The sequence below is a fragment of the Narcine bancroftii genome, chromosome 1 (genome assembly GCF_036971445.1).
Source record: "Narcine bancroftii isolate sNarBan1 chromosome 1, sNarBan1.hap1, whole genome shotgun sequence".
Classification (NCBI taxonomy): Eukaryota; Metazoa; Chordata; class Chondrichthyes; order Torpediniformes; family Narcinidae; genus Narcine; species Narcine bancroftii.
The window spans coordinates 452,432,897-452,457,880 of NC_091469.1; the positions used below are offsets into that span (position 1 = coordinate 452,432,897).

The following is a 24,984-nucleotide window of genomic DNA, read 5'->3' on the forward strand; positions in this document are numbered from 1 at the left end:
CTCATCTCATTTCCTTGATACAAAGATACAAAGTATGTGGAGGGGCAGGTAGTGATAAGGAAATGGAGAGTTATAGAAATGATAGTCTTTCTAGTTTAGATTAATGTTGATTCATTTATCAAATATATTAGCACATGAATTAACCAAAATATTAATGCATAAATACAACTTAGTTAATGTTTATGCCAGGACAGTTGCAGATAACTAAGGACAGTGAGAAGGCCTATGACGTATGTTGCCTAGCCATGACAGACAAGGTAAAATTCCATTAGCCCTGACCAAGGATAGCACGAGACTCCGGAATGTGAGTTGCCTAATAACAAAAGCCTGGCTGCTTCCACAGTTTCATTTCACTTTGGAATCATGGGGCTAACAAGAATTAGGGGAACAGAAATTGTAAAAATACTCAAGGGGAAGGGACATGTCTGTGTGATTGATCCACAATATGGTGCATCATGTAGATGGACACTGCATAGTTTAATGCCGATAGAATAGTGCATGCTGCCTAGGAAGTGATTGTTTTGAGATTGTTTAATGTCAGTTAGCATTGGCTAATTTAAACCCATGCATTCATCTTTCTTCAAACAACGTGGCTTTCCTGCTACCATCAACTTGCCCTCACCTGCATATCCTCCATCTGTCCTGGCTCTCTCCGCCCCCCACATGCAACAATGACAGGATTCCCCTTGTCCTCTCCTACCACCCAACTAGCCTCAATGTCCAACATATCCTTCTCCACAATCTACTACATGATCCCACTATGAGACACATATTCCCCTTTCTGCCAGGATCATTTACTCCATGACTTCCTTGTCCAATCCTCCCTCCCAACAATTGTCCCCTGGCCACCTATCCCTATAACCGTAGGAGATGCCCCACTTGTACTCACACCTCCTCCCTCACCACTGTTCGGGACCCCAAACAGTCCCTCCAAGTGAAGCAACACTTCACTTGTGAATTTGCAGGGGTCAGCTACTGCATCCGGTGCTCCTGTTATGGTCTCTTCTACACCAGAGAGACTTGGCATAGACTGGGAGATTGTTTTGTTATACACCTCAGTTCTGTTCACCAGAATAGCATGGATCTCCTAGCGGCCACCCATTTCAATTCCCCATCAATACGTGGAGGTACCAACTAGAGAGGGAGCTGTGTTGGATTTACTGTTGGGGAAATGAGATGGGTCAGGTGACAAGAGGTATGTGTGGGGGAGCACTTCGGGTCCAGTGATCATAGGGCCATTAGCTTCAAGGTAATTATGGAAAAGAATAGGTCTGGGCTCAGAGTTAAGGTTTTTGAGTGGGGAAAAGCTAGGTTTGAGGAGATGTGAAAGGATTTACAAGGGGTGGATTGGGACAAATTGTTTTCTGGGAAGGATGTAATAGAGAAATTGAGGTCTTTTAAAGGAGAGATTTTAAGAGTACATAATCTTTATATACCTGTTAGGTTGAAAGGTAAGGTCAAAAGTTTGAGAGAGCCATGGTTCTCAAGGGATATTGGAAACTTGGTTCAAAAAAAGAGGGAGTACTACAATAAATATAAGAAAAAGGGAAAAAAAGTGATGTTTGGGTACTATATTGAATGTAAAAAGAATCTTAAGAAAGAAATTAGAAAAGCTAAAAGAAGGTATGAGGTGGCTATAGAAAGCATGGTGAAAATAAATCCAAAGGATTTCTACAAATATGTAAATAGCAAAAGGAAAGTGAGAGATAAAATTGGTCCAATAGAGAATCAGAAAGGACAAATATGTGTGGAGCTAAAAGAGATGGCGGAGGTCTTGAACAATTTCTTTTTCTCAGTATTTACTGAAGCAAAGGAGGTATATATGGAGACTATAGTGATTAAGAAAGAGGTAGTACTGGACCTTTTGAAACATAAAAAGGTGGATAAGTCTCCAGGTCTTGACAGGATTTTCCCCAGGACCTTGAGAGAAGTAAGTGAGGAAATAGCGGAGGCTCTGGCAGTGATTTTTCAAATGTCATTAGAGACCGGTATAGTGCCAGAGGATTGGCATGTTGCGCATGTGGTTCCTTGTTTAAAAAGGGTTCGAGGAGCAAGCCTAGCAATTATCGGCCTGTAAGTTTGACATCTTTGAAAGGTAAATTGATGGAAAGCATTCTTAGAGGTAGTATATATAAGTATATGGAGGGACAGGGTCTGAACAGGGACTCTCAACACGGATTTGTGCATGGAAGGTCATGTTTGACCAATCTTGTTGAATTTTTTGAAGAAGTGACTAGGAATGTTGATGAGGGTAGAGCAGTGGATGTTGTCTATATGGACTTCAATAAGGCCTTCGACAAGGTTCCGCATGGGAGGTTAGTTAGGAAGGCTAAGTCCCTGGGTATTAATTTGGAGATAGTCAAATGGATTCAACAGTGGCTGGAAGGAAGGTGCCAGAGAGTAGTAGCAGATAATTGTTTGTCAGGATGGAGGCCGGTGACCTCAGGGTTCGGTATTGGGACCATTGCTGTTTGTCATATATATTAATGATCTGGAGGATGGGGTGGTGAATTGGATTAGTAAATTTGCAAATAATACTACAATAGGGGGAATTGTGGATGATGAAGAGAGTTTTCAAAGATTGCTGAAGGATTTAAACTGCTTAGAGGAATGGGCAGAAAGATGGCAGATGGAGTTTAAAGCTGATAAGTGTGAGGTGCTTCATTTTGGAAAGAATAATCAAAGCAAGACATATGTGGTAAATGGGAGGGCAATGAAGAATGCAGTGGAGCAGAAAGATTTAGGAATAACATTGCATTGTTCCCTGAAGGTAGGAGTGCATGTGGATAGGTCTTTAGTATGCTTGCCTATATAAATACTACCTCTTTCTTAATCATTATAGTCTCCATATATACCCCCTTTGCTTCAGTAAATACTGAGAAAAAGAAATTGTTCAAGACCTCCGCCATCTCTTTTAGCTCCACACATATTTGTCCTTTCTGATTCTCTATTGGACCAATTTTATCTCTCACTTTCCTTTTGCTATTTACATATTTGTAGAAATCCTTTGGATTTATTTTCACCATGCTTTCTATAGGAGTTGGGAAGTAATGATGAAACTGTACAAGGCATTAGTGAGGCCAAATTTAGAGTGCTGTGTGCAGTTCTGGTCACCGATTTATAGGAAGGATATTAACAAGATAGAGAGAGTGCAGAGAAGATTTACAAAAATGTTGCCTGGGTTTCAGCATGTAGAATACAAGGAGAGATTGAGCAAATTAGGTGTTTATTCCTTGGAACGTAGAAGGCTGAGAGGGGATTTGATAGAGATGTTTAAGATAATGAGAGGGATAGATAGAGTTGATGTGGGAAGGCTTTTCCCATTGAGAGTAGGAGAGGGGGATACAAGAGGTCATGGGTTGAGAGTTGACGGGCAAAGGTTTAGGAGTAACATGAGGGGGAACTTCTTTACTCAGAGAAAGGTTACTGTGTGGAATGGGCTTTGGGAAAGGTGGTGGAGGCAGAGTCAATTTTTTTCATTTAAGAAAGAGTTGGATAAGTATATGGATGGGAGGGGTACGGAGGGATATGGGCAGAGTGCTGGTAAGTGGGATTAGAGGAGGGTACTTGGATCAGTTTGGACTAGAAGGGCCAAATTGGCCTGTTTCCGTGCTGTAATTGTTATATAGTTACATCCAATTCCCTTGCTGTCCATGGCCTCATGCATTGCCGGACTGAGACCACCCGCAAATTGGAGAAACATCTGCTCATCTTTTATCTAGACACCCTCCAACCAGATGGCATTAACATCAACTTCTCTGTTCTCTATTTAAACACCCCCTCCCACCTTCTTCTTCTCCCTGATGCCTTCCTCCCAGCATATGCTCTCTGTCTCTCTCTCTCCCCTTTTCCTTCTGTCTCCTTTCCCAGAGCCAAAATCAATTCTCACCACTCCTCATATCAAATATAATTAATACCTTTTGTTGATATGGACTTCTCAACCTACCAGTCTAGTCTTTATTTTGATGCCTTCCTGTTTTTTTGCTCATTCTGGCCCGAGATGTCGGTAATATATCTTTACCTCCTCTGGACGTTGGGAGACCGGCTGAGTTACTCCAGCATTTCTGTGCGCTTTTACCATGCATTTGTATACTCGAGTAGCTCCTTTATCCTCTATGGAGGTGACAAACTTCCCACAGACTTTTGTATCAGATAAAGGGAATTGACGAAAGAAACTTCTGATTCCTTCATTCCTCAGGAGAGTAAACTGCTAATTGGGTCCTCATCCCAGAAACTAGATAAAGATCGACACCGATCCTCCACAAAGGCTGCAGAGAGACTTGGATAAATTAAATGAAAGGGCAAAAAAGTGGCAAATGAAATACAATGTTGAAAAGTGTATGGTTATGAACTTTGGTAGAAGTGATACCTTAAATGGGAGAAAATTCAAAATTCAGAGGTGCAAAAGGACTTGGGAGCCCTCCTGCAGAATACCCTAAAGATTAACCTCCAGATTTAGTCGTGGTGAAAAAGGAAAAATGCAATGTTCACATGCCCATCCAGAGGAGTAGGATACCAGACCAGGGATGTGATGTTGAGTCTTTATAAGGCACTGGTGAGTCCTCACTTGGAGCACAGGGTACAGTTTTAGGCTTTTTATTTGAGAAAGGATGTGCTGACATGGGAAAGCATTTGGAGAAGATTTACAAGAATGTTTCCTGGAATGAGTGGATTTATTTTATGAGGAATGTTTAATGGCTCTTGGACTGTGCTCCTTGGAGTTCAAAAGAATGAGGGGGGACTTCAGAGAAGCATTTCAAATATTGAAAGGCCTGACAGAGTAGATTTTGCAAAGTTGATTCCTATGGTAGGGGAGTCGAGGTCAACGGGGCGCAATTTTAGGATTGAAGGGTGCTCATTTAATACAAATGCAGAGGAATTTATTTAGCCAGAATGGTGAACCTATGGAATTTGCTACTCCAGACAGCAGTGGAGGCCAAGTCATTGGGTATATTTAAGATAAGGTTTGACAAGGCTTACAGTAAATGAATTAGTTTTATTAAACTGAATGTTTAAGGAAAGCAGACTATGGAGACAGTGAATGTGGTTTGTTCTATTAAGAGAATTCTAACATTTTAAATTTGCTGCACCTTGAAATTAATGAACTGAGAATTTATTCAGTGTTGTTACTGCACAAAATATTGGAAAACAATGTGCTGGAACAATCAATGAATTAAAACATCCTTGGATGTTATCTTTGAAGCTGGCAAGTTGTGATGGATGCCTTTCTTTTCTTTGAACCTACAATGAATTGAACAAAAACCTATCAGGTAGTGTGACCCAAAGCTCTCAAGTTGAATGAATTTAGCCAATTTCAATTTTGTGGTTAGGATAGACTAAAACTGCATGAGTTGATAATAATTCAATAATATATTATCAATTTGCCCCTTAAAGAGAAACCAGGCAAGATATGGAAATTCAAAGCTGGTACTTGCAGGCTGACGTTCCAAAATCCAAAACCTCAGACTTGTCTGCATTAAATTCCATCTGCCAATTTTCAGCCCATTTTTTCAGCTGGTCCAGATCCATCTGCAAGCTTTAAAAAAAACCCTTTTCGCTCTACAGAACGTCTCAAATCATTGTGCAATCTGCAAACATGTGGATCCAATTTACTACATTGTCATCTACATCATTGATTGAGATGATAAACAACAATGGTCCCAACGCCGATCCCTGAGGCACACCACTAGTCATAGGCCTCCAACCTGAGAAGCTACCATCCACTACCACTCTCTGGCTTCTCCCGGCCATCCATTATTGAATCCTGTTTACTACTTCACCATGAATACCTTTCTGACTAACCTCCCATGTGAGACCTTGTCAAAGCCCTTACTAAAGTCCATGTAGACAACATCCACAATCTTTCCTTCATTAACTTTCCTGGAAACCTCCTTGGAAAAACTCTACAAGATTGTTTAAACATGACCTACCATGCACAAAGCCATATGATGATCCCTAATCAGTTACTGTCCATCCATATACATGTATATGCAATCTCTCATCTCCAATAATTTACTGACATCAGGCTTATCAGCCTATAATTTCCAGCATTACTTTTGGATCCTTTTTTTAAAACAAGACAACATGAGCTACTCTCCAATCCTCTGGCACCTCACCCGTGGCTAAGGGCATTTTAAATATTTCTGCCAGAGCCCATGCAATTTCTACACTAGCTGCCCTCAAGATCCAAGGGAATATCTTGTCAGGTCCTAAGGATTTATCTACCCTTATTTACTTTGAGATAGCAAGCACTTATTCCTCTTCCATCTGTATAGGTTCTATGACCTCATTGCTGAGTGAATACTGATTTAAAAAATTAAGATCTCTCCAATCTCTTTTGTCTCCATGTATAGCTGACCACTCTGATCTTCAAGAGGACTGATTTTTGTCCCTTACGATCCTTTTGCTCTTAATATACCTGTAGAAACTCTTAGGATTTTCCTTCACACTGTTTGCCAAAGTAGTGTCTTCTTTTAACACTCCTGATTTCTTTCTTGAGGGTTTTCTTGCAATTTTTAAACTCCTCAAGTACCTCATTTTCTCCATGTTGCCTATACCTGTTATATGCCTCTCTCTTCTTCCAAACCAGATCCCCAATATCCCTTGAAAACCAAGGATCCCCTGTGCCTGTGATGCAGCCAGCCAGAATGTTCTCAATAAAGCTTCTGTTGAAGGTTGACATGACAGTGGCCAGTAGCCTTGCCCGCTTCATTCTTCTCAGAAAGGCACTCATTGTTGTACCTTCCTTACAAGTGAGATGTTGTGTCTCCACAATAGGTTACTTGTTAAGTGGATTCCAAGAAATATGGTGCTCCCTGCCCTCTCCACTACTGAGTTATTAATGCATAGAGGAGGGTAGTTGTTCTTAGTCCCCCTGAAGTCCACAATCATCCTTTGTCTTGTTCACATTGAGATTCAGGTTGTTATTCTCGCACCATATCCTGAGATTTTCTCTGTAGTGAGATTCATCATTGTTTGTAATCTGCAAACTTAATGACTCTGTTAGAGCTGGATCAGCTAATGCAGTTGTGGGTATTTGGTGCACCAGTGCTCAGTGTGACGGTGCTTGATGTTCTGCTACTGACCTGGACAGGTTGAGATCTTTCAGTTAGGAAGTCCAGAATCCAGTTACAGAACGGGGTGTAAGTCCCAGCAAGGACAGCTTCTCCACAAGCCTCTAGGGAATGATCATATTAAACACCGAGCTGACGTCAATGAACCGCAGCCTGGCATATGAGGTGTCGTTCTCCAGGTAGCTCAGGACAGAATGTAGGGACAAGGCTATAACATCATCATTTGGGACATCAGAAGATCCAGTGGGTGGGCAGTCGGAGAGTTGGGAGCTTGGATGGGTGGGCAGTCGGGGCATCAGGAGCTCAGATCAGCCGGCAATCAGGGTCAAAAACAAAGGGTTGACTTATACAGAAAATATGCAATTTTTGAGACAAAGGGGGTCAACTATTATACAAGATTGACTTTTACACAAGTATAGACAAGTGAGAAGATGTAAGTGAGTGACCGCGGAGAAACTATCTGGAAGAGGGTACAGAGTGTAGTGCATATAAGTTTGCTGATAATACTAAATTGAGTGAAAAAGCAAATTGTGCAGAGAATACGTAGGGTCAACAGAGAAATATAGATATAGATAGGTTAAGTGAATGGGCAAGCATCTGGCAGATGGAGTTCAATGTTGGAAGGAAAAATGGAAGATCAGAGTATTATTTAAACAGGCAGCGAATGCAACGCGCTGCCATGCAGAAGGACTTGGAAGAAGTTGTGCATCAATGGCAAAAGGTTGGTTTGAAAGTGCAGCAGGCTATCAAGAAGCCAAATGGAATGTTAGCCTTCATTGCTAGAGGGATTCACACTAGGTTCAGACGCAGCAGGCAGAAGATGATTGGGCAATCAAGGTCACGTGACCCAAGCAGTTGGAGCAAGATTTGAAAAGTTCAGACACAGCAGGAAGAAGCTGATTGGATAGTCAAGATCAGGTGACTCAATCATATCTCTCTCTCTCTCTCTCTCTCTCTCTCTCTCTCTCTCTCTCTCTCTCACACACACACACACACACACAGTGAGGGACTGTATAGCAGAGTGGTTATTGAGAGAGTCCTGACTTAGAGTTGAAGTAAGAGCCACTTGATTTGAGGAACAATAAGGATTCAGCAGATAAGAGCAGGTTTTATTTTTTACCTCTAGTTATTGTCAGTGGGATCAGAAGCTAGGGCAGGGGATGTTCTTCTTGCAAAATGTGGGTAGTCAGGGAAGTCAGCAATATCCCTGATGACTTCATCTGTGAGAAGTGCATCCAGCTGCAAATCCTTAAAAAATGAATTAAGGAACTGGAGTTGGATGAACTCCAGATCAATTGGGAGGCTGAGGAGGTGATAGTCAAGAGTTACAGGGATGCTATCTCATCTAGTAGGAAGGAGGAGGATAGCTGGGTGACAGTCAGGAGAGGGAATAGAAAATAAGAAGGCAATGCAAAGCACCCCTGGTGAGCTTTATAAATGTTAAATTCTGTGCACAGTATAAGTGTTGCCTGCAACCAGTGAATGTGGAGAAATGAGAAGTGAGATTGGACTGTGAACCAAAGAACTTTTCTGAATTACACACACATTACACACACGTGCACTTAGAATTAGAAAGGGGTTAAGTTAGGTTAAGTGAGTCAATAGTGATAAGTTAGAGTTTGATTCTATTTTCATGTTTAAAGATAATTAAAAGCAACCTTTGTTTACGTAACCATTTGTCTTGGTGAATATCTATTGCTGCTGGGTTTTGGGATCCTCTGGGCTCATAACAAACCTATATCAGATTAGCCATGATCTGATTCAATGGTGAAGCAGGTTTGATGGTCTGGATGGCTTGTCCTGCTCCTATATCTTGTGTTCTTGTAACCAGTTCATCCTGTTCTTGTTGAACTATGCTTAGCTGTTCAGTCTGACTGAAAGGGAGGTGCTGTCTTTAACTCACAAGGTTGACATGAGATCTGTTTATGATCTTGACTCTTTGCCACATGCACCTCGTGTCACACAGATGTCTGTGGATCCTCTGTGCGTACCCACACTTTCCCTTCTGGTTTGCAATGGAGTGTTCTGATATGGACGCCATCTTGTCCCCTGTCCTGAAGGGAACACCGAGAGAAGCACCTGGACCTCTGCATCCAACCATGGCTTCCTCCAACAATGGCCGTCAATATAGAGTGAAGAAGTAACTCTGCGCATGCGTGACTCTTCGAGCATGCGCCGAGCATACAAAAAAAAGGAGGAAATATTTTAAAAGAGACAAGATTCTCACAGCTCCGGCGATCAAGCAAAGGAAAGATCAAGAATGACCTACAATCAAGATAAAAACAGAGAAAAGTACAGAAGCTTCTTCATCTTCTGGTGAAGTGAAGCAGTTTTTAGATTCTTTTCAACAATCCATGGAAATATTAACTGAAGAAATAAGGAAAAATGGTGACAAGATGGAAAGATTAATGCAACAAGTTGACACAAGATTTGAAATAGTGGATGGGAAAATTAAAGCAAATGAATTTGAGATTCAAAATATTAAAGACCAAATGAAGAAAGCACATGCAGAAGCTGCTGCCGAGATCAATCAGCTAATGCTAAAAAATAGACATTTTGGTATCAAGATTGTTGGACTTAAAGCAAGTGAGGAATGTCAAGATTTGAAAAAATGTTTGCAACGATGGAGACAGGAATCTTTGGGTCAGGCTGAATTTCAAGGTGATTGAGTGAGCCCATAGGGCATTGAGTCCTAACCCTCAGCCTGACCAAAGGTCCTGTCCAATACCTGTCAGATTCCTTCGATATGAAATAAGGGAGAAGATATTGGAGCTGGCAGCAAAACAAGCTAAAGAAAGATGATCGCCATTAATTTATAATGGAAATAAGATTTTCTTTTATTCAGACCTAAGTTTTGATTTGTTTTTTTTTAAAAAGAGAAAAGAGTTTAATCTGGTTAAAGATCTATTGTGGGAAAAAAAAGGCTATGCCTTTGTTTTGAGATATCCAGCTGTACCGAAAGTACTTGTCTGGGGTGAGAGAAATGGTTTTTCGACATACCTAATTAAGCAAAGTTATATCCCGATTCATTGCCTGCTAAAGAACAACAGTTGGTTATTGATACTTGAATTAATTACATAACTTGAAAAAATTTTGCTGTAACTGAAATTACATTGTTTCAAGAGAATTTAAAGGGGGAGGAAGGTTTAACCTACGATGCATGTGATCTATTATATTTTGATGAGATTAATGGACTATTAGATTTATTGGAAAAACAATAGTAAGGGATGGTATGGTATATCGAGTGAGTTAGTGGGAAGTATAATGCTGACTGGGATTTTTTTTTGCATCCCGTATAGATTAGGGACATTTTACCATCACCTGCCTCTGGGGGGTTTTCTTCACTTCCTTCTTATTTCATTTTTTTTTGTTCAAATCCTGGATTATTTATGAATGTACCATGTTATACAAGGAGAATTGGGGTGAATTGGGGAGAAGATGGGTGGACACTGGATGGACATTTGGTTTAATATTGATGTTTAATGGCAGGGAAATTGACTTTTATTAGTATTAACAGAATTCAGAATCTGATAAAGAGAAAAAGGTTATCAAGTTATATGAAAAAACTAAAGTGGATGTATTTTTAACAGAAATAGAGCATGCAAAATTAAAGAAGAATTGGGTAGAAATGGTATTGTCTTCTTCATTTAACTCTAAAGCCAGAGGGGTAACAATATTAATAATTAAGTTTACCAATTAAAATATTGGAAATATTTATTGATAAAGTGGGAAGATATGTGATGGTAAATTGTAAAATTTATTCTGAATATTGGACATTGAATATATATATGCATCAAATATACATGATGATGGAAAATTTATACAAGATGTCTTTATGCAACTAGCCAATGCAAAGGGGAAACTAATCATGGGAGGAGATTTTAATATTACTTCTGATTCAAAGTTGGATAGATCAGGTAGAATTATGGTTAAAAACAAGGTAGTTAAAACTGTGATGAATTTTATGAAAGAAATGAAACTTGTTGATAGTTTGAGGAAGATGCATCCTGGTACTACAGGCAACTCATTTTATTACTTTAGACTTAAAACATATTCACATATAGATATGTTTTTAATATCCTCTCAACCAAGGATTCAAAACATTGAATATCAAGCAAGAATATTGTCTCATCATTCACCTTTAATTATGTCAATTTTATTGGAAGAAGAGGTAATCTATATAGGTTATAGATGGAGTTTTAATACTGCATTGTAAAAAGGCAAGATTTTTGTGAATTTATAAGACAGCAGATAATTTTTTTTAGACACGAATGAACACTCTGTAACCAATAAATCTGTGGTTTGGGACGCTATGAAGGCTTATTTAAAAGGACAAATAATAAGTTATTCAGCTAAGATTTTTAAAAAAAGAATATATGTCTGAAGTTAATCATTTTGAAAATGAAATAACAAAATTGGAAAAAAGAATTACAGAATCAAGTAAATGACGAGAATCAAAAAATATAGGAATTTTTAAAAATCGAAATTTAATGAAATACAAACATATAAAGTGGAGAGAGATATAAGGCGAAATCAACAAAAATATTACGAGTTGGGAAATAGAGCTGCACACACACGCCAGACTAGTCAACTCAAGACTGACTTTATTCCAGTTTTACAATCTTCTTTTATATCCCGCATGTCCCGAGCTCCAGAGGACAAGGCGAGACATTGCTACTGGAGTGCTTCCGATCCACGGGACTGGCAAGTTTAAATTGATCCTTGTGGGTGTCCTGCACCTTCCAGCAGGATACTCAGCAGGACATCACGCCATTCTCCAGCATGCAGTACCGCTCCGTTAGGTGAATGTTCACCTGTTGGTTTAGTTGTTCCATGGCCCGCAGAACCGTGCTGATGACGGTTCGCTGCACCGTGCTGTGCACTCACTCAGCCCACTACATGGCCACTACATCACCCCCCCCCTCCCAGAATCATCACTGGAAACTAAAACACCAGTTGCTTGTGCCTTAGGTGGACGCCTACATCGTCTGGGCTGGGGACATTGAATGGATGAAGTTGGATCCACATGGGAAAGTTTTTTTTAATTTTTATCTTTCACACTGTGAATCATGTTAACCAAAATATGTACATATGTTTCTCATTAAATTTATACAGTGACCTTTTCTCCCTTTTTGTCCCCCTTTCCCTCCCTCCCATCTACCCACCCCCCAACCCATTGGTGTTAAGCGTACACAATACAATAAAACCAATAAACAATATCTTCATACAAAGGAAAATAAACAAGAAAAATGTGTCATCTATTTATTACACACTGAATCTAGTCGTTTTGTCCTCTTATCATTTTCATTTTAGGGTATGGAGGTCCTAGACATGCTCTCTCTGATCCTCCTCATTAAGCACATATATACTGAGCAAATTCCAAAATTCAGAGTATATCTGACATTTTATCATTACATACCCCCCCCTGCCAGATCTAATATTTTCTCCTCTATTTTAATTGCTACATTTTTGTTAAATAGTATGGCTACACCTCTAGCTTTTGAATTATAAGATGCTGCCGCTACGTGTCCTACCCAGTCTCTCTTTAATTTGTTATGTTCTGCATCAGTTAGATGTGTTTCCTGCACAAATGCTATATCTATTTTTTCCTTCTTCAATAAGTTTAGTAGCCTCTTCCTTTTAATTTGGTTATATACTCCATGTTTATAGTCATATAATTTAACATGGCCATCTTATATCTTGCTTATATTTCTTTTCCACCTCTTCGCCTCCTTTTCCCATTTGCATCTCTTAGTTTTCTTTTATTAAACTTAATGTATGACAACACATTTAAAACATAAAGTACCCCTGTGGTTCCCACACCAACTAATACCTTAACCCCAAAAGTTCCCTCCCTCTCTGAGTTTCCCCTTATCCCTTGCCGGGCAACCACAACTTCCCTTTTGATTTGGATTGCGATCTTGCTCACAGCGTCAACTGATTTTGCAATGACGGTTCTTCCCTTTCCCCCCTCAGCCCTCCCCAGAAAACACTTTTTTTAGCACATATAACAAAGCTTTCTCTCTTTTTTCCACCCTTACTTCCTTCCTTCCCTTCTGTTTTCCATCTTTAGTTCTTCACATATACATTGCTTTTACATCTTTATATATACTTTATCGCTGTTCTTCATTCTTATTACACCTCTTCATCTCTTCTTCTGTCCTGCAAACATTCTGCAAATTCTAGCACTTCCTCTGGATCTGAGAACAGTCTGTTTTGCTCCCCAGGTATAAATATTTTAAGCACAGCAGGATGTCTTAACATGAATTTGTAACCTTTTTTCCATAAAATCATTTTCGCTGTATTAAACTCCTTCCTCCTCTTTAAGAGTTCCAAACTTATGTCTGGATAAAGAAATATTTTTGACCCTTGTATTCCAATGGTTTATTGTCTTCTCTAACTTTATTCCTTGCTCATTCCAGTATGTTTTCTCTTGTCGTATATCTCAAAAAATTTACTAAGATGGATCTTGGTTTTTGATGTACCTGTGGTTTCAGAGCTAGTGCTCTGTGAGACCATTTCTTCCTGTATTTCTGTCATTCCTAGGACCTTTGGGATCCATTCTTTCATAATTTCCTTCATGTCTGTGCTTTCTTCACCCTCGTTCAGGCCCATTATTTTTTTCACTTTCTTCCAATTTTTCTCTTAAGTCATTTACTTCCATTTCTACAGCTGTTTCCTGCTCTTCCACATTCTCTACTCTTTTCCCTATTTCTGTCATTACCACTTCTAACCTTTGCATTTTATCTTCTGTTCTTTTCCTTTTCCTTTTAATTTCATTAAATTCTAATGATAACCATTCTTTAAATGACCTCATTTGTTCTTAAAAAAAAACTTTATCTATATTCTGTCCATCAGTTTTTAATTCTATTTATCTTTGTCCATCAGTTTTACCTTCTATTTCTCTGTGAAGATCTTGGTCTTCTTCTTCTTCCTCTTCTTCTGTGTCTGTACCTGTGTTTGTGTCTTCTTCTTCTCTTCTTTGTGCCTGTGTCTCTTCTATTTTTCTCTTGTTGCTGGTCCTCCCCTCTTGGGCTACTCCTCTGTTATGCCTCCTGCCGTTGATCTTCTTGCTGGTCGTCTCTCCGTCTCTCTCTCCCACGTCGCTCCCTTCTCTGATGGCTTTCTCATCTTCCAGCTGAGCACCTGGTGTAGGGCATCCCTCAACTGTTTGCACTGCAGCTGCCCGCTACTCTGCTTGGCCCCCCTCCCTCTTTTTCCTTTGTTTCCATTGGTTGCACACTTTTTTTTGGCTCCAAGAGCCATTTTTTAAGTCTACCGGCAGGTGAGTCGTGACTCTGCAGGGCAGGCACTGACCTCTGGGGTCAGGTGCTCCTCGCCACCACAGCGTCCTGTTCCTTCATGCAGGTAAGGCCTTCTGCTTTCTTCCTTGGTGATTTTTCTTTTTCTTTTATTCCAGTTGTTTTTATTTTCTCCTTCTTGGCTGCCATCCTCCTTCTCTTCTCTCTAACTTTGTCTTCTATTTCTTATATTTTATTTTTGTTGTGCTTTGTCTTTTTATAACTTTTTCCTGTTTTCCTGAAGAGGACTGGTTTTCCCAACCAGCCACTACTCCATCACGTGACTCCTCCCACATGGGCAAGCGTGAGTCTGTCTATACTAAACAGCTGTGAATGCCTCCCAATGTCCAAGATGCAGTAGCAGCATCCAACGCACCTACAAGGTGCCAGAATTTCATGTCCTCCACCGTTATGCCACGAAGACAAAACTGGGTTTCAGCCTGAATAAGCCATACCTGAAGCTGATGGGTCCGAAAAGGAAGCAAGTGAAGCCCCACTGCATTAACTGCCGCCGTGGTGGCAACTGTTGTAGCTGTGTCCATTATAACTGTAGACTCAAGCTTCGGCTGAATGTTGTAGTCGGGGTTACCAATTGTAGTGGCTACTAAAGTAATACACACACACACACACACGCGCGCCAGACTAGTCAACTCAAATCTGACTTTATTCAGGTTTTACAATCTTCTTTTATACCCCACATGTCCCCGACTCCATGGGACAAGGCAGGACAATGCTATTGGAATGCTTTCGATCCACGGGACTGGCAGGTTTAAATTGGTCCTTGTAAGTGTCCTGCGCCTTCTGGCAGGATACTCAGCAGGACAACGCACTGTTCTCAAGCATGCAGTAGAACTCCATTAGGTGAGAATTCACCTGTTTGTTTAGTTGTTCATCGGCCTGCAGAACTGTGCCGGCGATGGTTTGTGACACTGCATTGCACGTGCGCTTGGCCTGCTGCACGGCCGCTACAATAGATTATAAAATTTTGTCTCAATTAATAGCTAATAAATTAGCTAAATGTTTTCCTAAATTGATATGGACCAAACATGTTTTATCAGGAATAGAAAATCAGCTGATAATATTGTTAAGTTTTTAAGTTTATTAAATGTAGCTCAAAAAAGAAAAATACCATCAGTAGCTTTGGCTTTAGATGCCGAAAAAGTGTTTGACAGATTCGAATGGGACTATTTATTTAAGGTATTGAAGGTTTTTGGAATTCCAATAATTGCCCAAAGGCTAAAGTAGTTACAAATAGACAAATATCAAAATCTTTTTTATTGGAAAGATCATCTTGACGAGGTTGTCCATTATCACCCTTTTTATTTGCATTGGCTATAGAACCTTTAGCAGAGGAGATAAGAGATAATGAGATTAGGGGTCTTAAGATAAAAGATAAAGTACATAAAATTAGTATTTTTGCAGATTATGTAATATTATATCTTACAAACCCTGAAATTTCATTTAAAAAAGTAAATGTTCGATTGGGAGAGTATGGGTTTATATCAGATTATAAAGTAAATATTGATAAAAGTGAAGTGATGCCAATGATTGAGACAGATTATACTCAAGCTAAGAAAATGACAAAATTTAAATGGAAGCAGGAGGCGGTGAAATATTTAGGAATCAATATTGATAAGAATTTGAATAATTTATTTAAATTAAATTATATACCTTTGAAGAAATTTAAAGAAGATTTAATAAGATGGAAGGATTTACTAATTTCTTTAATAGGAAGGAAAAATTGTGTGAAGATGAATATTTTTCCAAGAACACAATACCTATTTCAATCATTGCCAATTTTTGTACCAACAATGTTTTTACAAGATTTAAATAAAAATGTAAGAAAATGTATTTGGAGAGACAAAATGCATAGGATGGTATTGAAAAAATTAACATGGAAATATGATCTGGGGACTACAAATGCGTAATTTTAAAAATTATTATAAAGCAGCTCAACTTAGATTTTTGTCTTCTTGCTATCAGATTGGTAAAAAGACAATGTGGGTACAAATTGAAATGAGTAAAATAGGGGAAAATAATTCCGAACACATTTTGTATAAATGACATGAAGAACTGTTGAAAGGGAAAATAGATACACCAATTTTGAAACGTATACTTAAAGTATGGAACGGAATTAATGTAGAAAGAAGAATGAACAATTATCAATTAGCTAGAATGTTATTAAAGCAGAATCCTTTTCATTCCCTTTACAGTTAATACTTCATTTTTTATATATATAACCATGGAATAAAAAGGATAAATGATTGTTTTTTGGGTACATTTTTTGACTTTTGACCAATTGAAAGGTAAGTATAATATATCAATTAATACCAAATAATATATTTTTTTTCATATTATCGCCTTAAACCATACTTAAAAAGAAAGTTAGGACTGCATTTTAGATTACCTGAACAAAGTTGATTTGAATATTTAATAACATTATTATGGTCTTAACTCCTTACCACATGCTCCTCATGTCACACAGATGTCTGTGGATCCTCTGTGTGTACCCATACTTTACCATCTGGATTGCAGTGGAGAGTTCTGATATTGATGCTATGTTGTCACCTGGTCTGAAGGCAGCATCAAGAGAAGTACTTGGACCTCTGCATCCAACCATGGTTTCTGGTTCGCCCTGGTTATGAAGCATTTGATCTCGGTGACATCTTCAATGCACTTGCTGATGTAGCCAGTCACTGAGCTTGTGTACTCGCTGATGTTTTCTTGACCATTGTTGACGGCCACCTCCCTAGAAGAGCTCTAGTCCGTGATCTCAAAGCAGTCCTGTAGCATTGCTGTCTTCCTTCCCCATCCACCCACCTGGCCACGTCCTGATCTCGATTCAAACTGGCTTAGTTTGTTTTGCAAACTGTCTGTATGCCAGGTTTAGCAAGACTGATAGTGATCTGAGTAAACAAGGTGGTGGCAAGGGGCAACCTTGCGTGCACAAGGGGCATTAGTGTACACCCGATTTAAGGTGTTCTTTAAATTTAGACATACAGCTCAGTAACAGATTCTTTTGGCCCATGTGTCCATGCCACCTAATTAACACCTAATTAATCTACACATCTAATACGTTTCAAATGGTCGGAAGAAACCAGAACCCACGCAGAGATGGAATCCCGGCCCCAATCGCTGGCGCTGTAAAGTCATTGTGCTATCTGCTACGCCAACCGTGCTACCCTCCACTGTTCCCTCCACTGCTGGCAAAGTTGACATGCTGTTAAAACCATGGTAAGACTTTTCACGTTGGCAAGGTTGTAGTCGACAGCTACAATCGTGGCACCATTGTAGTGAACTGGGAATTCACTACTGATGTAATGACCTAAGGACTGGCACCTCCCCCAACTCCACCTCTGCATATGCCGATATAAACCCTGGATCCCCTCCAAAACCGCAGTTCAGTCCAAAGACAAGATTGTTGGAGAAGAAAATGAATTACCCGAGACCACATCTGAACCAGAGAAAACTGCAGGGCTGCTGTGCTCTGATAATAACTGAAATGTGGCTAGAGAACTCCAATCCAGACTGAGCGATCCAACTGGATGTGCTATTCTTATTAAATAAAAGCATGCTGTTCTCTCTCTGGCCTTGAGTGCTGTCAGTCGCGCTACAACCGTTATGGTGGGATGTCTGGGTTTCACAGATGGCATTGCACAGCTCCTTCATTGCATCACCCACATAAGCTGAAGGTCAAATGTAGACTGCGGCTATCAGTGTGGCCAAGAATTCCCTGATAGGTACAAGGGTCTGCATTTCATCATCATGTACTCTATCTTTGCTGAGTAGAAGGTCTTCACAACAGAGATGTCTATGCACCAGTTCTTGCTGATGTAAGTGCACAGTCCCCCTCTTTCAGCTTTGCCAGTAGTAGCATCTGTCTGCCCTGAAGGAGATAAGGGCCATTCATTTGGATCGCTCAGTCTTGATTGGAGTTCTCTAGCCACATTTCTGTTATTATCAGAGCACAGCAGCCCTGCAGTTTTCTCTGGTTCAGATGTGGTCTTGGGTAATTCATTTTCTTCTCCAACAATCTTGTATTTGGGAGTAAGATCTTCAGCAGCGCAGGTCTGAAGGGGTTAACTCTCAGGACCAGCCCACTTTCCAACAGTGCTGGAGAAATGTAAAATTTTACATTTTAATTAACACTTTTCATTTAAAATTAAGTGCAAGTATTAAGTTTTGGTTACATTCTGATGGATATTTTAAACTAGTAATAATAATCCTGCTGAATACAATAGCTAATAATATGGTTTATTGTCAATAATAAAGAAACTAATGTCAACCCCTTTTCTCTAACTTTTTTGTAGTGTCCATCTGTAACAGGAAATAATGTTTCATTTTGTACTGGCTACATCAAGAGCCACCATCTACTGGGTGTCAAAGATCTCTTGACAATAATGGGATTTGACTTTTAAAATTGTGAGAAACAGAAGTACTTCACAGAATTTGCTCGAGACAAAAACTGAGAACAAAGAACATTTATTATACAACAATGCAAAGTTGGGTGCTTCCCTTTACCCTGGGAATGCACAAACATACTGGGGCTCACCCAACTTTTATACAGTTCATTTCAGTGTAGAGGTACCCTCCCTCCCCTCACCCCAAGTCCAAAGCCCGCTGCGCAGCTCAGAGGGCAAAGTCCTCCTCAGCGGCAAGATCTCCATCCTCAACCGATGGTCAGAACACTTCCAATCTCTTTTCAGTGCCAACCGCTCAGTCCAAGATTCCGCCCTGCTCCAGCTCCCTCAACAGCCCCTAAGGCTAGAGGTCCTCACCCAGGATGAGACATATAAGGCAATCGAACAACTGAAAAGTGGCAAAGCAGCAGGTATGGATGGAATCCCCCCAGAGGTCTGGAAGGCTGGCGGCAAAACTCTGCATGCCAAACTGCATGAGTTTTTCAAGCTTTGTTGGGACCAAGGAAAACTGCCTCAGGACCTTCGTGATGCCACCATCATCACCCTGTACAAAAACGAAGGCGAGAAATCAGACTGCTCAAACTACAGGGGAATCACGCTGCTCTCCATTGCAGGCAAAATCTTCGCTAGGATTCTACTAAATAGAATAATACCTAATGTCGCCGAGAATATTCTCCCAGAATCACAGTGCGGCTTTCGCGCAAACAGAGGAACTACTGACATGGTCTTTGCCCTCAGACAGCTCCAAGAAAAGTGCAGAGAACAAAACAAAGGACTCTACATCACCTTTGTTGACCTCACCAAAGCCGTCGACACCATGAGCAGGAAAGGGCTTTGGCAAATACTAGAGCGCATCGGATGTCCCCCAAAGTTCCTCAACATGATTATCCAACTGCACGAAAACCAACAGGGTCGGGTCAGATACAGCAATGAGCTCTCTGAACCCTTCTCCATTAACAATGGCGTGAAGCAAGGCTGTGTTCTCGCACCAACCCTCTTTTCAATCTTCTTCAGCATGATGCTGAACCAAGCCATGAAAGACCTCAACAGTGAAGACGCTGTTTACATCAGGTACCGCACGGATGGCAGTCTCTTCAATCTGAGGCGCCTGCAAGCTCACACCAAGACACAAGAGAAACTTGTCCGTGAACTACTCTTTGCAGACGATGCCGCTTTAGTTGCCCATTCAGAGCCAGCTCTTCAGCGCTTGACGTCCTGCTTTGCGGAAACTGCCAAAATGTTTGGCCTGGAAGTCAGCCTGAAGAAAACTGAGGTCCTCCATCAGCCAGCTCCCCACCATGACTACCAGCCACCCCACATCTCCATCGGGCACACAAAACTCAAAACGGTCAACCAGTTTACCTATCTCGGCTGCACCATTTCATCAGATGCAAGGATCGACAATGAGATAGACAACAGACTTGCCAAGGCAAATAGCGCCTTTGGAAGACTACACAAAAGAGTCTGGAAAAACAACCAACTGAAAAACCTCACAAAGATAAGCGTATACAGAGCCATTGTCATACCCACACTCCTGTTCGGCTCCGAATCATGGGTCCTCTACCGGCATCACCTACGGCTCCTAGAACGCTTCTACCAGCGATGTCTCCGCTCCATCCTCAACATCCATTGGAGCGCTTTCATCCCTAACATCGAAGTACTCGAGATGGCAGAGGTCGACAGCATCGAGTCCACGCTGCTGAAGATCCAGCTGCGCTGGGTGGGTCACGTCTCCAGAATGGAGGACCATCGCCTTCCCAAGATCGTGTTATATGACGAGCTCTCCACTGGCCACCGTGACAGAGGTGCACCAAAGAGGAGGTACAAGGACTGCCTAAAGAAATCTCTTGGTGCCTGCCACATTGACCACCGCCAGTGGGCTGATATCGCCTCAAACCGTGCATCTTGGCGCCTCACAGTTTGGCGGGCAGCAACCTCCTTTGAAGAAGACCGCAGAGCCTACCTCACTGACAAAAGGCAAAGGAGGAAAAACCCAACACCCAACCCCAACCAACCAATTTTCCCCTGCAGCCGCTGCAACCGTGTCTGCCTGTCCCACATCGGACTTGTCAGCCACAAACGAGCCTGCAGCTGACGTGCACTTTTACCCCCTCCATAAATCTTCGTCCGCGAAGCCAAGCCAAAGAAGAAGAGAGGTACCCTCCCCCCCCAACATTCTTCTGCCTCCTGGATAAGTTTGGCATTAGGCAATCCTGTCTGCCTATGTGCTGTTTCTGTGAACTTGGAGGACCAGGGGGTATCCTGTCTGTGTCCCATCATGTCATTGTCCTTATTCACACCTTCCCAAACCTCAGGGTGCAGAACTTGCTAATTCTGTCTCTTTTTCTTTGGCTTGGCTTCGCGGACGAAGATTTATGGAGGGGGTAAAAGTCCACGTCAGCTGCAGGCTCATTTGTGGCTGACAAGTCCGATGCGGGACAGGCAGACACGGTTACAGTGGCTGCAGGGGAAAATTGGTTGGTTGGGGTTGGGTGTTGGGTTTTCCCTCCTTTGCCTTTTGTCAGTGAGGTGTGCTCTGCAGTCTTCTTCAAAGGAGGTTGCTGCCCGCCAAACTGTGAGGCGCCAAGATGCACGGTTTGAGGCGATATCAGCCCACTGGCGGTGGTCAATGTGGCAGGCACCAAGAGATTTCTTTAGGCAGTCCTTGTACATTTTCTTTGGTGCACCTCTGTCACGGTGGCCAGTGGAGAGCTCGTCATATAACACGATCTTGGGAAGGCGATGGTCCTCCATTCTGGAGACGTGGCCTACCCAGCGCAGTTGGATCTTCAGCAGCGTGGATTTGAAGCTGTCGGCCTCTGCCATCTCGAGTACTTCGACGTTAGGGATGAAAGCGCTCCAATGGATGTTGAGGATGGAGCGGAGACAACGCTGGTGGAAGCGTTCTAGGAGCCGTAGGTGATGCCGGTAGAGGACGCATGATTCGGAGCCGAACAGGAGTGTGGGTATGACAACGGCTCTGTATACGCTTATCTTTGTGAGGTTTTTCAGTTGGTTGTTTTTCCAGACTCTTTTGTGTAGTCTTCCAAAGGCGCTATTTGCCTTGGCGAGTCTGTTGTCTATCTCATTGTCGATCCTTGCATCTGACGAAATGGTGCAGCCGAGATAGGTAAACTGGTTGACCATTTTGAGTTTTGTGTGTCCGATGGAGATGTGGGGTGGCTGGTAGTCATGGTGGGGAGCTGGCTGATGGAGGACCTCAGTTTTCTTCAGGCTGACTTCCAGGCCAAACATTTTGGCAGTTTCCGCAAAGCAGGACGTCAAGCGCTGAAGAGCTGGCTCTGAATGGGCAACTAAAGCGGCATCGTCTGCAAAGAGTAGTTCACGGACAAGTTTCTCTTGTGTCTTGGTGTGAGCTTGCAGGCGCCTCAGATTGAAGAGACTGCCATCCGTGCGGTACCTGATGTAAACAGCGTCTTCATTGTTGGGGTCTTTCATGGCTTGGTTCAGCATCATGCTGAAGAAGATTGAAAAGAAGGTTGGTGCGAGAACACAGCCTTGCTTCACGCCATTGTTAATGGAGAAGGGTTCAGAGAGCTCATTGCTGTATCTGACCCGACCCTGTTGGTTTTCGTGCAGTTGGATAATCATGTTGAGGAACTTTGGGGGACATCCGATGCGCTCTAGTATTTGCCAAAGCCCTTTCCTGCTCACGGTGTTGAAGGCTTTGGTGAGGTCAACAAAGGTGATGTAGAGTCCTTTGTTTTGTTCTCTGCACTTTTCTTGGAGCTGTCTGAGGGCAAAGACCATGTCAGTAGTTCCTCTGTTTGCGCGAAAGCCGCACTGTGATTCTGGGAGAATATTCTCGGCGACACTAGGTATTATTCTATTTAGTAGAATCCTAGCGAAGATTTTGCCTGCAATGGAGAGCATCCTCAACCGATGGTCAGAACACTTCCAATCTCTTTTCAGTGCCAACCGCTCAGTCCAAGATTCCGCCCTGCTCCAGCTCCCTCAATAGCCCCTAAGGCTAGAGCTGGATGAGGTCCTCACCCTGGATGAGACATATAAGGCAATCGAACAACTGAAAAGTGGCAAAGCAGCAGGTATGGATGGAATCCCCCCAGAGGTCTGGAAGGCTGGCGGCAAAACTCTGCATGCCAAACTGCATGAGTTTTTCAAGCTTTGTTGGGACCAAGGAAAACTGCCTCAGGATCTTCGTGATGCCACCATCATCACCCTGTACAAAAACAAAGGCGAGAAATCAGACTGCTCAAACTATAGGGGAATCACGCTGCTCTCTCCATAATTCTGTCTAAAGCTTACTAATTACATATGCGGAACTTGCTGACTCTCTCTAAGGCTAGAAGACCCTTATCTTATTCAGACTAATTTTACTTCCTACATTCTATTATCTACCCTTATCCTATTCATACTGGCTTTATTCATTACACATATATCCATACTCGCTTTCTTCATCTCCTTCATCTCTCATATTTTCATATTAGTTTTACTCATCTCTCTCAAAATGATTGCTCTCTGGTGGGCCACATAAACAGAGTTCTACCCATCTCCATGTTATCTTGCACGCCGAGCTCTGTCTGTGCAACATCAGAATTTTTTGAGTAAATTGAGCAGCTGCTTCTGTTCATTTTTCTGTATCCTCACAGCAAGGGAAGGTTTTCTTTGTGAAATCTACTTGTACACTCCCTTAGATTTTTCCTTGCAAGTTATTAAACCCAGGAACAATTTTGAAGGTATGCCTTCATAGTAATTTCATATAATAGAAGAGCCACTTTAAAATTATAGCATCTGTTTTAAATGAGCTGCAGGAGGTGAGAAGTATCATTGAGAGCATGCAAAAGACCATTGCTCTCCCATTGTTTTTCACTGCAGCCACTAATTAAGTAATCCAGCTGGCTACAGTGAAGTGCTGGAGGACATCACCATGACCTTCACTAATGGCAACACTACAGTGAAGTGATGAAGAACTGAAAATTCAGCAAATATTGGTTGGCCCGCACATAGTAGTGAAGGAGGCGAGATTTGCCCTTGTCATTGTCAGTCATTCAACATCACTCAGGAAGGCTCCATCCCCACCCAGCCCCCTCAAATAAAGTGCCCAAACTCAAATAAAGTGCAAACATGAGTAGGGTAGAGATGGTTAATCCCCTGCGTGAAATGATGTCATTTAATACCGGCATTCAGACAATGTTCCTTTTCCACTGGACCCTGTCCCAGTAAATTCCCAGTTAATTCCTGGGACAGAGTGCCAGTGGAAAGGGGGCTTTTGGAGTAATGTGTGCAGTTCTGGTTGCCAAGCCATAGCAAAGCTGTCGCTAAATCAGAAGGGGTGCAAAAAATATTCTCCTGGATGTTAAGAGGACTGGAAGCCTTGACCCCCTGGTTGAAAGGGTGCACCTCCTCCAATTTGCCTACATGGCATACCCTGACAGACACAATGTCACAATCTCTGTCAAGAATTTGGCTCCTTCAGGGGCTCTGGAGACCACGGATGTTCTCCCCCAAACCCCCTCACCATGGAACATATATGATGCTCCTGGTACCCTGCCTCTGTCCTGAGGGAGGTTACCCCAGACTCATTGGTGCCTACCCCCCCCCCCACAGCAGAGTATGTACAGGTACCTGAGACCATCCAGGACCCCACCATGGCACCACAGCCACAACCGGTACTACAATTGTCCTAGCAAACTACCAGACCAGAACTTGTGACTTTGAATTGTTACCTTGTAAGTTTCACTTCACCCCACTGGACTCTTTTTAAAAACAAGAGCTGAATGTGGTAAACCAGTGTTATGTATAATTGTCTGGTCAGGTACATCTATTGGCCAGTTGTACCTGTAGCCCCTCCCCATATAGACCTGTATAAAGGTGACTGTTCCACAGTCCCCTGCAGCTCAGTGCAATCAACAGAACTGTATGGATGTGCTTGTGTTCTTAAGTGAAATAAAAGCCTATTGGTTTCTCTACAGTAGTCTTTCGAGTAATTGATAGTGCATCAATCGTAAATGAATACTTTACTTCAGTATTCACTAGAGAAAAGGATATTGATCAGGTGTGTGTGCTGGGCAACATTGAAATTAGGAAAGAGCAAGAACTGGATCTTAAAATCATTAAGATTGATATCTGGGGGCCAGATGCAATATACCCCAGGCTGCTATGGGAAGGGAGAGAAGAGTTAGCTGAGGTGATAGCTATGATCTTTGC

General features: G+C 41.7%; 1 long non-coding RNA gene across 2 annotated transcripts in view; it reads right to left on the reverse strand.

Annotated features, from left to right (window-relative positions):
- The window catches only part of LOC138753630 (uncharacterized), a 239,013-nt gene that overhangs the window by 184,295 nt on the left and 29,734 nt on the right, over positions 1–24,984 (reverse strand). The window lies entirely within an intron of this gene.